Raw genomic sequence first — 15,375 nt, forward strand, 5'->3', positions numbered from 1 at the left:
TATTGCACAAACATAAAGCAACTGAAAGAACAGGAAATAATTTAACTTTGGGCAAATGGTGTGATAAAACTGGGAGGGGAGAAAGCAGGTCAGCTTGTTTGTGAAACCACAGAAAACTTGCCCATCAAAAGATTTTGAATGCCTGCCTTTTTTTCTTCCCACCCTCCCCCAGTGTTGAGTGGAACAGATAATGCACCCCCACCTCCTGGAGCGTTTGGGGAAGGGGGATTGTGAACAGTTTGATGTTTGCAGGCCATTGTGCAAGGGCTGCAGAGGGAGTCTAAGCTCAAGCTGTTTTTCTTGAAGCGCAACCAGACACCTCAAAGTGTCTGGTCCTTCATAATCTGCAGCATCTCCTCCTGCATGGCACACTCATGCTCCTTGGATGCTCTCCTGATCTCCATGTCCAGTTTTTCAACCTATGAAATCCTCCAGGCTCTGAGCTCTGTATCAGCTGTCACAGAGGCATTCATTATCTCATTGAACATGCCATCATGTGTTCTCTTTTTCTGCCTTCTAATCTGCAAAAGCCTCTCCACCGATGTGGAGGATGTGCTGGAGGCCAAGCTTTCCACTGGAAGGCATGCCAAAGCACAAGTCAACCATTGTGAGTGCATACCCTGGGTCTAGTGCAAGATTGCTATTTAATAAAACATGCCCCTTATTACACTCAAGTGCAAGCCAGAACATAATCAGAATCCCTAGCTATTCAACTAATCGGTTTGCTGTTCCAGCCATGGTGAGTATGGCCTAGCAGCATGGGCAACAGGCCCTGTGCAGCAACTTGTAAGAAACCTGCATCAGGTGCACAGGTGGTCAGGTGGACCATACCCCCTCCCCTAGCAAAATGGACATTGCTTTGAGTCCAGGTACCAGCATTAAGCCTCCCAAATTGTGGTCTTTGGCTGAAGCGGCTCGCAGGGGGAGGGCAGGGGTTGCAGCCATGAGAGAACACTGGAAGCCCACCACACCCTTCTCGTAACGCTGCTGGTAGCAGTCACCTTAGGCATGCAGATGCTGAGGTCAATGTCCTCATTGTTGCCTGAGATGGCCCGGGACTCAGACTCCTGTGAGGTATCCATGCTGTGTTTGGTGTTAGTGGTTGGGTTACCAATGAGAATCGCATGCAGTTCATTGTAGAAGCAGCATGTCTGTGGTGCAGAATCAGCGTGAGTGTTTGCCTCCCTTGGCTTCTGGTATGCCTGCCGAAGTTCTTTGCTTTTCATATGGCATTGCTGCGTCCCTGGAGTAGCCCTTTTCCTCCCATGCCCTAATGATCTTTTCATAGATGTTTACATTTCTTTGGCTGGATCAGAGCTGTGCTGGCGCAGTCTCTTCTTCCCACAGACCAAGAAGATCCACCACCTCCTGTGTATTCCAGACTAGAGCGTGTTTGGGTCATTGAGTCACCATGATCAGCTGGGCTGGCAAACTCTCCATGCTGATCGAACAGGAAATGGGAATAGGACAGTTACCTGTTCCGTAACTGGCATTCTTCGAGATGTGTTGCTCCTGTCTATTCCACAGTAGATGTGCGTGCTCGCCACATGCACCGGTGCCGGAAGTTTTTCCCTTAGCAGTACCCGTACTGGGGGAGCACCGTTGCAACCCCTGGAGTGGCGCCTGTATATCGCACTATAAGGGGAGCTACAGGCTCCCCTCCCTCGGTTCCTTCTTGCCGGACAACTCCGACAGAGGGGAAGGAGGGCGGAGTGTGGAATAGACAGAAGCAACACATCTCTAAGAACGTCAGTTACGGAACAGGTAACTGTCCTTTCTTCTTCGAGTGATTGCTCCTGTGTATTCCACAGTAGGTGATTCCAAGCAATATCTGTTGGAGGTGGGTAGGAGTTCACGGTGGTTCGGGACGAAGTACCGCCCTGCCGAACCCGGCATCATCCCTAGACTGGGAGATGCTCGTGTAATGCGAAGTAAATGTGTGAACTGAGGCCCACGTGGCCACCTTAAAAATGTCCTGGATGGGGATATGGGCGACATAGGCAGCTGATGAGGCCTGAGCCCTCATTGAGTGTGCCCTTACAATCGGTGGCGGGGGAATCCCTGCCAAATCATAACACGTGCATATGCACGAGGTGATCCAGCGGGAAAGCCGCTGGGTGGAGATGGGTTGCCCCTTAGCCCGCTCGGCTGAGGCAATAAAGAGTTGAGAGGACTTCCGGAATGGCTTAGTCCGATCCAGATAAAAAGCCCTACGCACATGGAGCGTGTGGAGGCGGCGTTCCTCATTAGGGGAGTGGGGCTTAGGACAGAGCATGGGGAGGAAGATGCTCTGCTCCACATGAAAGGCGGAGACCACCTTCGGGAGGAACAACGGGTATGGGCGGAGCTGGACTTTATCCCTATGGAAAACCGTATAAGGGGGTTCTGAGGTTAAGGCCCTGAGCTCAGAGACACATCGGGTTGATGTGATCGCCACTAGGAAGGCCACCTTCCACGAGAGGTGCGACCAGGAACACGTGGCCAGGGGTTCAAAGGGGGGTCCCGTGAGCCGGGACAAGACCAGGTTGAGGTCCCATTGCGGCACGGGGGGGAGGCCTAGCATACGGGAATGAACAGTCAAGTCCCTTCAGGAAACGGGAGGTCATCGAGTGGGAGAAGACCGAGTGGCCTTGCACCGGCGGGTGAAAGGCTGATATGGCCGCCAGGTGTACCCTGACTGAGGCAGGTGCCAGTCCCTGGGCCCTAAGGGATAAGAGGTAGTCCAGGATAAACTGGAGAGGTGTGGCAAAAAGGGACACTCGCCCACCTGGCGAACCTGGACCACTTCGCGTGGACAGCTTCCTGCTCTCCAGGAGGACTCGCCTTACCTGCTCCGAACACCGATTCTCCTCATTCAGCCATGGAGCAGCCACGCTATAAGGTGAAGCGCGGCCAGATTGGGATGGAGGAGGCACACCCCTCCTGTATTGGGAGAGGAGGTCCGGGCAGAGCGGCAGCACCCTCGGGGGGGGGGGGGCGCTAAGAGGCGTAGGAGGGGCCCGTACCAGTGCTGGCGGGCCCACGCTGGGTCTATGAGAATGACTCTCGCCTTGTCCGCTTTCACCTTTTGAAGGACCTTGGCAATGAGGAGGAACGGGGGAAAGGCATAGAGGAGCTGGCCTGACCATCTCAGGAGGAACACGTCAGAGATCACGCCTTCCCCTACCCCTCTCCTAGAGCAGAACCGGAGGCAACACCGGTTCTGACGGGTTGCAAACAGGTCGATCTGGGGAGCTCCCCACTCTTGGAAGAGCCGGTGAGCGACCGCCGAGTGGAGCGACCACTCGTACTGGGGGAAGAAGATCCTGCCGAGGCGGTCCGCGTGCGTATTGAGGACGCCCGGGAGGTGAGCCGCCCTCAGGGAGATATCGTAGGCTTTACAGAACTCCCATAGGTTCAGGGCTTCTTGGCAGAGGGCTAGGGAGCGAGTCCCACCTTGCCTGTTGATATAATACATGGCGGCGGAGTTGTCCGTGAGGACTCTGACTACCTTGCCACGGAGGTTCATGAGAAACGCCAATCGAACAGCCCTGAGCTCCTTGATGTTTATGTGAATGGGCAAGTCGGGGGCCAACCACGTTCCCTGGGTTTGTAGGTCCCCAGTGTGGGCTCCCCAGCCCAGGTCCAAAGCATCAGACATCAGGTCTATAGACGGGTTGGCATCCCTGAAGGGAACCCCTTGCAACATATTGCTTGGGCAGGACCACCATAGGAGGGAAGCGAGTATCGGGGATGGGACCATGAGAACCTTGTCTAGACCGTCCCAAGCTTGGGAGAACTGAGAGGCCAGCCATAATTGGAGGGGCTTCATAGGGAACCTGGCATGGCGGACCACGTAAGTGCACGCCGCCATGTGTCCCAGAATCCAAAGAAATGCCCTTGCCGTGGTCACCGGGAAGGCTGTGACGGAGGCGATGAGGTCCCTTAGGGTCTCGAACCTGTCCAGGGGGAGAGAGGCTGTGGCCCTGGAGGAGTCCAGCAGGGCCCCAATTAACTTTATGCATTGAACGGGCACTAATGTCGATTTGGTCTCGTTCACGACCAGGCCTAGATCTGAGCATGTCGAGAGGAGTAGCTCTACGTGGGACTCTACTTCTAAGCGGGATTCCCCTTGAGGAGCCAGTCGTCGAGGTAAGGGAAGATTTGTACGCCCTCCCGCCTGAGGTAGGCCGCCACCACAGACATACATTTCGTGAAAACCCTGGGAGCCGTGGATAGGCCTAAGGGGAGGACCGCGAATTGGTAGTGGTGCACCCCCACCATGAATCGGAGGAAACATCTGTGCCCCTTGAAAATATGGACATGGAAGTACGCATCCTGGAGATCCACGGCTGTGTACCAGTCCCCTGGGTCCAGGGAGGGAATAATAGAGGTCAGGGACACCATGCAGAACTTGGAACGGGTTAGAAACCTGTTCAGGTCGCGCAGGTCCAGAACAGGCCTGAGACCCCCTTTTGCCTTTGGGTTCAGGAAGTATCGGAAGTAGAACCCTTTGCCCTAGGTGGAGCAACCAGTCCACCTCCTGACGTAGGTTGCGGACATGTTCCGGGTCCCCCGGAGCCATCGTGGATGGCGGGTGATTTGGCGGGGGTGAGGTGAACTGCAACACGTAGCCCTTGGAGATGGTACTGAGGACCCACTGGTCTGAAGTAATGCAGGACCACGCCCTGAGGAAGGCAGACAATTGGTTGCAGAACACAAACTTTATTAATCGGGGGGGTCTCCCTGGCAATAGGCCCGGTGCCCCCCTGCAGATAGTCAAAACCGCCTCTTCCCTTGCCTCTTGCCCTTAGAGGGACCGGGCTGAGGGGCAGAGCGGGACTGCCTCTGAGACCGACGGTTCTGATCTCTGGGCCTTTTGTATGGGGGCTCATATCTGCTCCTCGCAGGTTGAGCTGCCAGAACAGATTTGGCCTTGTCCTTAGCCGGGGGAACATAGATGCCCAAGGTCTGCAAGATGGTGTGGGAATCCTTCATCCCATGCCTCTGTCGACAGTCCGGACAACAAGAGCCACGACGCCCTGCTCAGAGTGATTGCGGAAGCCATCGAGCGGGCTGCCGTGTCCGCCGCATCGGACGCCGCTTGCAGGGCTGCTTTTGCCGTCGCCGACCCCTCTTCCACCAGGGCCTTGAAGTCCTTCCTGTCCTGGTCCGAGAGGAGGGGCTCAAATTTAGGCAGGGACTCCCACAGGTTGAAGTCGTACCTGCTCAGTAAGGCCTGGTGGTTGGCTACTTGAAGCTGGAAGCTAGCCGACGAATAAAATTTTCTGTCAAAGAAGTTCAGTCTCCTGGTGTCTTTATTTTTTGGGGTGGGCATGGGCTGGCCCTGATGCTCTCTGTGGTTCACCGATTCCACGATGAGCGAGTTGGGTGCCGGGTGAGAATACAGGTATGCATGGTCCTTCGCCGGCACAAAGTATTTTCTCTCGGCCTTTTTCGAGATTGGGGCCAAAGAGGCGGGGGTTTGCCACAGGGAGTTTGAAATGTTGGCAATACCCTGGTGCAGAGGTAGGGCCACGCGACCCCGTGTCGAGGGGGACAGGACATTAAAGAGGGAATCGGACGGACCCTCTATCTCCTCGGCCTGCAGCTGTAAGCTGGAAGCCACCCAATTTAGCAGGTTCTGGTGCACCTTGAAGTCCTCCTGCGTGACTGAAGGCGGAGGCGCCGCTATGGTGTCATCCGGTACTGGGAGATGGCCCGTATGGAGCCTGGCACCTCGGTCGGTGCTGGGGCGTCGATACCGAGGTCAGAGTCCCGGCGCGGTCTGCTTACTCGTGGCCCACCGACTTGTCTCTTGGGCAGCTGGAGGAGGCCGATGGAGCCCGGGATGCTCCGGCGACCAAACAGGCCTCCGCTTGGGCTGGCACCGATGGCCATGGTACCCACCACTGTCCTTGCCACGGAGTCCCTTGCCATTGGTTCGGCTGAGCACGGGATGGCAACATGTGCTCCAGCGGGACGGCACGTGCCGAGGGTGGGTGGAAGCGTGCTGAAGCCAAGGTTGCCGAAGAACGCTCGGTGCCGCGGGAATGGTAGGAGCGGCGTCTGTGGCGTCGTCTCCCTCAGGACCGGGATCTCGATGACGACGAATGGTACCCACGCGACGAACTGCTTCGGTACGTGTGGCGGCGACACAAAGCCCGGTGCCATGACGCAGAGGTACCCCGAGGGGAGTCTCCAGTGTGGCGCCTCGACGAGCGAGAGCTGGAACAGGAGCGGCGACGCCTGTCCTGTCGAGAGCGGCTCCAGTACCCACGTCTAGCAGGTGAGCATTCATGGTGCCTCCCTCGGTGCCTCCGCTCACTGGCTGGGGGAGTGGAGAGACTCTGAGGCTCCCGTCCCGACGGCAGCCCTGCTAGCCTGGCCGGGATTGAGGGTGGCTGGGAGCTGTCCAAAGAGTGCCTGCTGCGCGCCAAGCGGTGCAGGGGTCGGTCTTCAGAGCGGGAACTGTGGCTGCTCGGAGAGGTCTGGTGGGCACCCAAAGGGGGCTTGCCCTGTGACCTAGGGCCCATACCTGGTTGCAAGCTCGGGACGGGCAGGGACATGATGTCCTTCGCAGCCTGCACTGCCTCCGGCGTCGACGGTATCCGTACCGGTGGGGATGTCTGGGTCGATGGTACTGGGCTGCTCCGCTCCACATGAGTCAGAGCCTTAGAGCCCGGGGGGGATCGAGGGCTGCCCAGCGCGGGACCAGCCTCCCCCTTGTCCTTATCGTGGCGTCGTTGCGAGGCCGAGCCCTTCCCTTGCATTTTGGAGGGAGAATGGCGCCGACTGGTTCAAGGTGCCTCGCTACGTACCGACGTCGGAGTCAGTGCCGACTCCATCAGGAGAGCTCGAAGTCTGAAGTCTCTCTCCTCCTTGCTTCTTGGCTTGAACGACCTACAGATCTTGCAACGGTCGCTTATGTGAGTCTCACCCAGGCAGTGAAGACAGTCAGCGTGAGGGTCGCTCCTGGGCATAGAGCGGTGACAGGAGTCGCACAACTTGAAGCCTGGGGCATGCCCCGAGCCCGCTCTAACAACTGAAAAACAATGTTCAATGGTACCACTAAGGTCGAGAAGAAGGGCTGCAGCGGAGCTGGAGCACAAAAGTTCCGACTACCTTCACTGGTGGCAAGAAGGAACTGAGGGTGGGGGGAGCCCGTAGCTCCCCTTATAGCGTGATATACAGGCGCCACTCCAGGGGTTGCAGCCGTGCTCCCAGTACGGGTACTGCTAAGGGAAAAACTTCCGGCACCGGTGCACGTGGCGAGCACTCACACCTACTGTGGAATACACAGGAGCAATCACTCAAAGAAGAATCAAAAGTTCCCAGGACTTTAAGAGGGGAGGGGCTGTTTCCTGCATACCTAGCTGCTGTGCAGCAGGAGTTGAAAACCATCTCCAGAGCAGTTGCAGCGGAGCATTGTGGGACACTTCCCGGAGGCCAATTCAGTCGATGTACACAATGCTGCGTCTACACTGCCTCTCTGTTGACTCATCACCTTTGAATTCAGCGCTACGCCTCTCACAGAGGTGCAGTAATTAAGTCAATGTTACAGGCAAGTTTGGAAGGGACCCGGTAGTGTAGACATAAGGCAGCTTCCATCAAACGAAGTTTGTATTGTAGACCAGCCTAAATAATACAATGGCACGTTTTTCTTTATTTTTCTGGTAACTTTTTCTGACTTTTATGCCTCATAATTTATATTCACTTAAAATCTCTCTCTTTGCATTTAATAAACTTGATTTACTGTTTTATGTAATCCAATATGTTTAAACTGAAGTGTCTTGAGAATAATCTGGCATATTACTCTCTTAAGGGAATAACAGATTTAATATATTTGTAATGTCCAGGAGACGGCTAGGGAGTACAGGACATACATTTCTGGGGGAAGATCCAGAACTAGGGGTGTGTTGGTGTTACCCTAAGACTTTAGATGCAATTAAATTACCTACAAATTTGTCTGACAAAGGATAAACAAGGGTGTAGCCCGCCCTAAAGGAATTGCTAGGGTTTTCCCAGGGAGCTTGTCTCTGACCTGCAGAGGGCTCCCCAGAGCAAGCTAGTCTTGCTGACCCCTGAAAGGACACAGATACCACCCTCCACTCAAGGATTGACACACACAAGCAGCATTTCTTCGAAAACAGAAATCATCGTTTATTAAAGGAGTTAAGTAGTTACAGAAAAGCAAGAAGAAAACAAGTCAAGTATGATAAGATATAATGGAGTTACAGTTTAAAATAAAATGGCACATCAAATAAAGACACAGGCTTAACGATGTAATCATTCACGTAATACTAACAGCAATATTTAACATGTAATACTAACACTTATCATTGATCATTTAACACCTAATATTAACGATTGACATATTTACATTAACATCCTGTGAGGGCTGATCAGGCTTGTCACAGGATGGGTAGGGGAGATCTCATTCAAACGTAGGCATCCAGCTTTATTGACAGACACACCCATACATTCCTTAATAATAGATGGAGAATTACACACACTATTTTTCTTCAGTATGTCGTGAACCCTCAAGGTCCTTCTGCCCTGTCTCAGTGCTGTTCCTCTCAGACGGTACACGACGCCGAAGCTGGTTCTGGCGGGCAGCTGAGGTCATTGGCTTGGTTGCTACAGCAACCATCTCCAGGGCAACCTCAGGGTTCTCTTGCTGCTGCTCCTTGAGGCTTCTTGCAGGCAGTGTCTTTCTGGAAACCCCAAAGCAACCCCCTCCCAAAGCCTCACAAGACTCCACCCCAAACCTAGCTAGTCTTGCTTGCTAAGTCTTGCTGCCTCTTGTAGGCAGCGGCTCTTCGGAACCCCACAGCAACCCCCACCCAAAACCTCACAAGACTCCACCCAAAGCTGCCTAGGAACCCTCTTCTTCCCAGGTAGGAGTCTTACAGCTTCTGTTCTTCTTGAAGGTCTTGAACCACTAGGAGTTCAGGTAGCCATAGAATATCAGGGTTGGAAGGGACCTCAGGAGGTCATCTAGTGTAACCCCCTGCTCAAAGCAGGACCAATCCCCAGACAGATTTTTGCCCTAGATCCCTAAATAGCCCCCTCAAGGATTGAACTCACAACCCTAGGTTTAGCAAGCCAATGCTCAAACCACTGAGCTATCCCTCCCTCCATCTTACAGCAAAAAAACTTCAAGACCAGACTCCAAAGAGAAACTGCTGAGCTTCAGTTCAATTGCAAATTTGACACCATCAGATCAGGATTAAACAAAGACTGTGAATGGCTAGCCAACTACCGAAGCAGTTTCTCCTCCCTTGGTGTTCACACTTCAACTGCTAGCAGAGGACCTCACCCTCCCTGATTGAACTAACCTCGTTATCTCCAGACTGATTCTTGCCAGCATATTTATACCTGACCCTGGAAATTTCCATTACATGCATCCGACGAAGTGGGCATTCACCCACGAAATCTGATGCTCCAATACATCTGTTAGTCTTAAAGGTGCCACAGGACTCTCTGTTGCTTTTGACAGATCCAGACTAACATGGCTACCCCTCTGATACTAAACTATTGTTGTATGTAAAGTAAATAAGGTTTTTAAAATGGTTAAGAAGCTTTATTGAAAATTAAATTAAAATGCAGAGCCGCCCGGACCGGTGACCAGGACCCGGGTAGCATGAGTGCCACTGAAAATCAGCTTGCGTGCCGCCTTCGGCACACATGCCATACGTTGCCTACCCCGGTCTAGGTGATCCTCCCTATAGCTGCCATTTTGATCCACCATATTGGATTTTCTAAATTTAAACTATTATTAATTTTTACTCATTTAAGCCTCAATTTTAAAACTAATTACTGTTTTATGCCCACTGAAGTGTCCTGATACTATCACCATTCTTTTATGCCTAATTAAAATAAATATAATCTTACAAATTTGAAACCCCTTCTGAGATTTTTCTGCAAGCCTCTATTCAGAACATTCAAGGCAAAAATCCCTCGCTACATAGGGGGTCACCCTGCAGAATAACCAAGGCTGGTGAGAGCCATGGTGTAGCTGGCAGGTTACGATTACACACAGACATTCAGATTGTGGCGTGCATGGTGGAAGGCTGTTTGTGATCGTCCTAGTGGAGAGCTACTACAACAAGGTATTGTAAGGCACCCTCGGTTACAGGGCAAGGGTTACAGCTCCCCCCCACTAGTCTGGATTGTGCCCCAGTATGTCACATTCACTCAAGGTATGTTTAGCTGCAATTGTGAATTTTCATATACTGATAGATAGTAAATCTATAGTCTCAGATGATATTGTTAAGCGATTTCTGAAAGATTTACTAAATCTTTATCCCCCTGTGAGACAGCCTATTCCCACATGGAATTAAAACTTAATGTTATCACAGCTTAGGTCTCCATTCTCCAAGCCTTTATCATGTTGTTCCCTATTTCATCTGTTAGTTAAAACTGTGTTTATTATAGCAGTGTCAGCCAGGAGGGTTAGTAAACATCATGTCTTAATGGCTAACCATCCTTTTATAATTTTTAAGTAAGATGAAGTAATTCTTTGTCCTCTCAAAAGTTATACCAAAAGTAATTTCTGATTTCCATGTCACCCAATCCATTACGCAATCGGTGTTTTTTCTCAGACCACATTCAAATAAGGCAGAGTCAAAATTACATAGTCTGTATGCTAAAAGAGTATTATCTTGCTTTTTAAATAGAACCAAAGATTTTAGATCTTCATGCAATCTGTGTGTTCCATATGCAGATAATTGTAACGGAAAGCCTATTTCCACACAAATATTATCTTGATGGGTCAGACTATATAAAGTAGAACATTATAAAAATGCCTCACAATCCCCCTTTACACTCCACCAGTGTAAGCAGCGTCAGGATGAGCTCTACCCTGACATCTGGTGGTGAATTATGGTGAGTGTGGAAAAGAACTCCAGGGGCTGATCTTGTTTGCATAGGCACACCCACCCGCCTGGCATGAGACAACAGCAACTGATAGTGGTTACTTTGGATGGGGTGGGATGCCCAGTTTCTCTGTTATTGGGGCAGGAGGAATAAAGTGTTGTTACCCTGATTATGTGAATCAAGGACAATGAAACTGTTTTATGACAGAGGATCTCACCATCACCTAAGTAGCACTCGCTAGACAAGGGACATGGGTTCCACAAGCCAGTCAATTGAGAGAGGATGGAGATAGATATTTGTGGTTGATACAATGCCCCCCCCCCCTTTTCCCTTTGAGGGCCTGAAACACCAATTGCACCACCTTCTCTCCACTGTTGAATATCAGAGTTAACTTTGAGCCTATTAGAAGTCTAGTTATAGGTTGCTGAGCTGACTTCACTTTGGGCCAATGGTGCATCAGCTCTGGGGCTCCCTTACTATGAGCTGAAATCACAAAAGAGCTAAAGTTACTGAGTGCTGTGTTAACTAGTGGGGGAGCCTGAAGCTATATTGCTAAGCGGCTGACGGTACAGTTTGTGGCGACAGCTGGAGGAGGAGCAGCAAGCGGTGCGGAGCCTTGCGGGGACGGTCGGGGTGGCCCAAGGAACAGCAAGTGGAACTGTTTGCGGGGATGGCTGGAGTGGCTTGCAGGTCGGTGAGTGGAGCGGAGCCATTTGCAGGGACGGCTGGAGCGGCTCACAGGTCGGTGAGCGAAGCGGAGCGTCCCATAGAGCAGAGCAGTTTGTGGGACGGCAGGAAGTGGACTGGCTCATGGCGAAGGCTGTGGTGGAACCCCACGGAGAGACAGCCGGCCGGCCTCGGATCACGTAAGGTGCCCCTTAACACCCTGCGTGCCCTCCTTTTAGTCTGGGGCTGCACTGACTTTGGGGGTTGTTGGACTTTTGGGGGTTGCTGGACCCAAGAGAGTTTGGGGGTGTTGGACTTTGGGGACTCTGGGTGATCTTTGGGTTGCTGGATTCAAGAACCAAAGGGAAAGGACACGGTCCAATTTGCTGGGGTGGGTCTTTTGCTCATGGTTTGTGTTAGGAATCCTGTTTGTGGTGTTTTTTTTCCCAATTTAATGCTGATGTCGTTTACCTCACGTTATTAAACATTTTCTGCTACACTCAGACTCTGTGCTTGCGAGAGGGGAAGTATTGCCTCTTAGAGGCGCCCAGGGAATGGTATGTAATTGTCCCAGGTCACTGGGTGGAGGCTTGAGTCAGTTTTGCATTGCGTTATTGAAACAGAACCCCTAGATACAGAACCCGGCCCTTGTTGCTGCCAACTTAGATGGGCAGAAGAGTTACACTAGCATGATGTGCTTCTATAGCCTGTTTAAAGCAGCCACATGGAGCTAAATATATATGTTTACTAAGCACTAATGCATTAGCTATCACAGCTAAATCGGATGCCCAGATTGGTTCTGCAGTCCTTGTTTAATTAGGACTCCTTACCTGCCATCTATTTTTTTCAATACATGTTGATGGCTAAACTGATGCTGGAAGAAGAAACAAAGGTTATCTACTTGTAATCAAAGTAATTTGAGATGGACTCTCTATAGTCACACTCCCTGCCTTCCTTCCCCTTTTCTGCAGAGCCCTAACGCCTCCTGGCACTGCATTAGTGCTGGAAGAAACTGGAGCAGCAACTGTTGCTATACCCCCATTTATAGACCCACCCTCATACTCAAATGTTGAGGAGGGGGTGGGAAAGGGCATGTGAGTGTTTTAATAGGCACTACTAGTAGAAGGCTGCACCGTTCAGCAGCACCAGTCAATGCATATCCCCAGAATGTGAACATGCAGAGTCCATCCTGAAGAACCTCAGTTAAAAATAAGTAACCTTCATTTTCATTCCTATTAAAAGATTTAAACCAACATCACTCAGTGCATGAACAAGTCAGCTTTACTCTTTGCATTAAATCAAGCTTCAGATTCAGGGTCTATTATAGTGTTCAAACAATAAAACATGACAGTTACCAGAAATTTTCTTAATCTGACTCCAGAATGACTTAGGAACATTCAACCATTAAATGAACACAGGCAGAATATTTCTTATAGGCCTAAAGTTAATTTCATTCTCTAACCCTGATAATGAATAGTAGCCAATAAGCCCTAGGACTAAAACAACAAGAGCTAGTGTCTATTTTTTCTGCCCCCCGCCCCTCCCCCCCAAAACATCTTCGCAAATGTCTACAACCTGCTTGCCTCTGACACATTGGAAGTGAGAGTATGACTACATGCCACATATTTGCTGTGTGAGCACAATGGGACTCAGGTGTGATAAAGCCAGGAAGCAGCCACAGCTAATAAAAATAGTGTGGCTTTTCAGGTGGCTATCCATGCCAAAGTTAATGGCACTCTTTGCAGCACTAGCTCCCTTTCAGAGATTTCTGACCTCCTCCAAGAGGCAACAAGCACCCAGTTATAGAGGATGACACAGTGGCAGCTTGGCTCCTGAGTGAACTATCTGTAGACGGGAAGAAAGAGAGGAGGGACAGACATGCTGCATAGATGTCTTAGACTCAACAGGACTGGTATAGTGTGTTCAACTGAATCCATGGGCTCTTAAGTTGAAAGTACACTCCTTTCAAGCCTCTCTGTCCACCCCATTAAGCTAACCTTGCAAATATTTCCTTCTAGTTTTCTTTTCCTTTGCCTCTGTATTTCTAGTTTTCTCATCCAGCTGTTTCCCCCCATTTCTTTCCCTTCTTCACAGAATGTCCGGGCCTGCACTTCGCTTTCCTTTATCCTTCAAAGGAGGTCTCTCGCCATGTCACCCTCCTTTTTCTTCACTTTTTAAAAAAGTCTCTCTCCTTTTCTTCTTACTCCATTTTGCTCCCTCCCTTCCCTGGATTACCCTCCTACCCACTTCCCCAAGTTTCCTTTGTATGCCTCTTTCCTGTTGTGACCCTACATGCTCAGAGCTGGGTACTTGGGGGCCTAATTCTCTCCGTCACTGGAATCAAGTAACTAGGTGTCCATTAATTGTGAGTTAAATCCCAGTCCTGAGATTTTACTAAAGTTCAGGCAGGGTCCCCATCTGCCCGGTTAAAGCAAAATATCATGCGGCAGGAGAAGCAGGTGAAGAGATCCTGCTCAGTGGGCTCAAGAGAGATAGGAGGCAAGCCAACAGTCAGGAGTGTTGAGGAAGGAACAAACAGTTAATGATTGCACAATATTATAGCACAGGCATCTGATTTTGGCATTCCTTTGGAGGGTGTTACCCTGAACAGCTGACTTCTCATACTGTACCTAGAGCTGACACTGGCTTTTAAGTTCTTTTTTCCAACAGGACCCCTGCCTCATTTAGTGCACAAGATGGTCAGTGCTCATTTAATAAGCAGTCAGTATTTGATTTTATATTTTTTTTATGCCTTATTTACTGCACACTATTGAAACTCGGACCATTATTCATCTCATGGGCTTTTCTATGGCGTTTATCATTATAATATACCCCTATGAGATATGGGATTATCCTTATTTTACAGATTAGGAACTGAGGCACAGAGAGATGAAGGTAAATGAAGGAAAAAATTTTGAGTTCCCAATTTTAGATGTCTAGGACTTGATTTTTCAGAGTATTTAGCATTATATCATGCTTTATATGTCCAAAGCACATCTCCCATTGAATGTGTCTAACTAGAAGTACCAAAAGTCAGGGAAGAAGAGCTAAAGGCCTGGCTGTGGTGGGAACAGGAGCCAGGAGGAGAAAAGGAATAGCTAGCAAATCAGCACTGGGCTCCTGCCCCTGAGAGCAGTAGTTTAAGGAGACTACTTCCATCTGGACATAGTCCTCAAAACTGCTTTCTTCTTCCTCCCGCTAGGAGGAGATATGGAGAAATTAGGGCTATGTACACACTACAGCTCATGTTGGTAAAAGTTATGTCGCTCAGGGGTGTGAATAACCCCCCCCTCCAAGCAACGTACGTTACACTGACCTAAGCGCAGATGTGGACAGCGCTATGTCGGTAGTAGAGGTTCTCCTACCAACATAGCTACTGCTGCTTGCAGGAGCTGGTGTAATGAAATCAATGGGAGAGCGCTCTCATGGCTGTACAGAAATAGCCTACAGCTCAGAACTGCTCCTGCAAGATTGCCTGGAGAGGGCACCTGGTGATTATGGGTACAGGGTCCACAACAGTAGACTGGAGAGTGGGCTGCAGCCAGCATAGTTTTGTTAGGACTGGTTCTCCTCCCCAGCTTCTTTTCTATGATGCTGTACGTGAAGACAAGTCTATAATGCACTAAAGCTGACATCTCAGCTTGAAGCACCAGTTGCTTCTTTGACATGACAAAGTCTGTCTGCATCAAGCGCAGGAGGTGGAGTAGTCTATAGAAATTCCTGTGTCCTGCTTGGACACCAGTTGCCTGATAGACAAGGTGCACGAACAGTACCAGTGGCAGTCATGCAACAAGAAGTATTTAATAATTAAAACATAGTTCAGAGAGGCCATCCTATGTTGAACCTGTA

Source organism: Chrysemys picta, chromosome 2 (assembly GCF_011386835.1).
Source record: "Chrysemys picta bellii isolate R12L10 chromosome 2, ASM1138683v2, whole genome shotgun sequence".
NCBI classification, from domain to species: domain Eukaryota; kingdom Metazoa; phylum Chordata; order Testudines; family Emydidae; genus Chrysemys; species Chrysemys picta.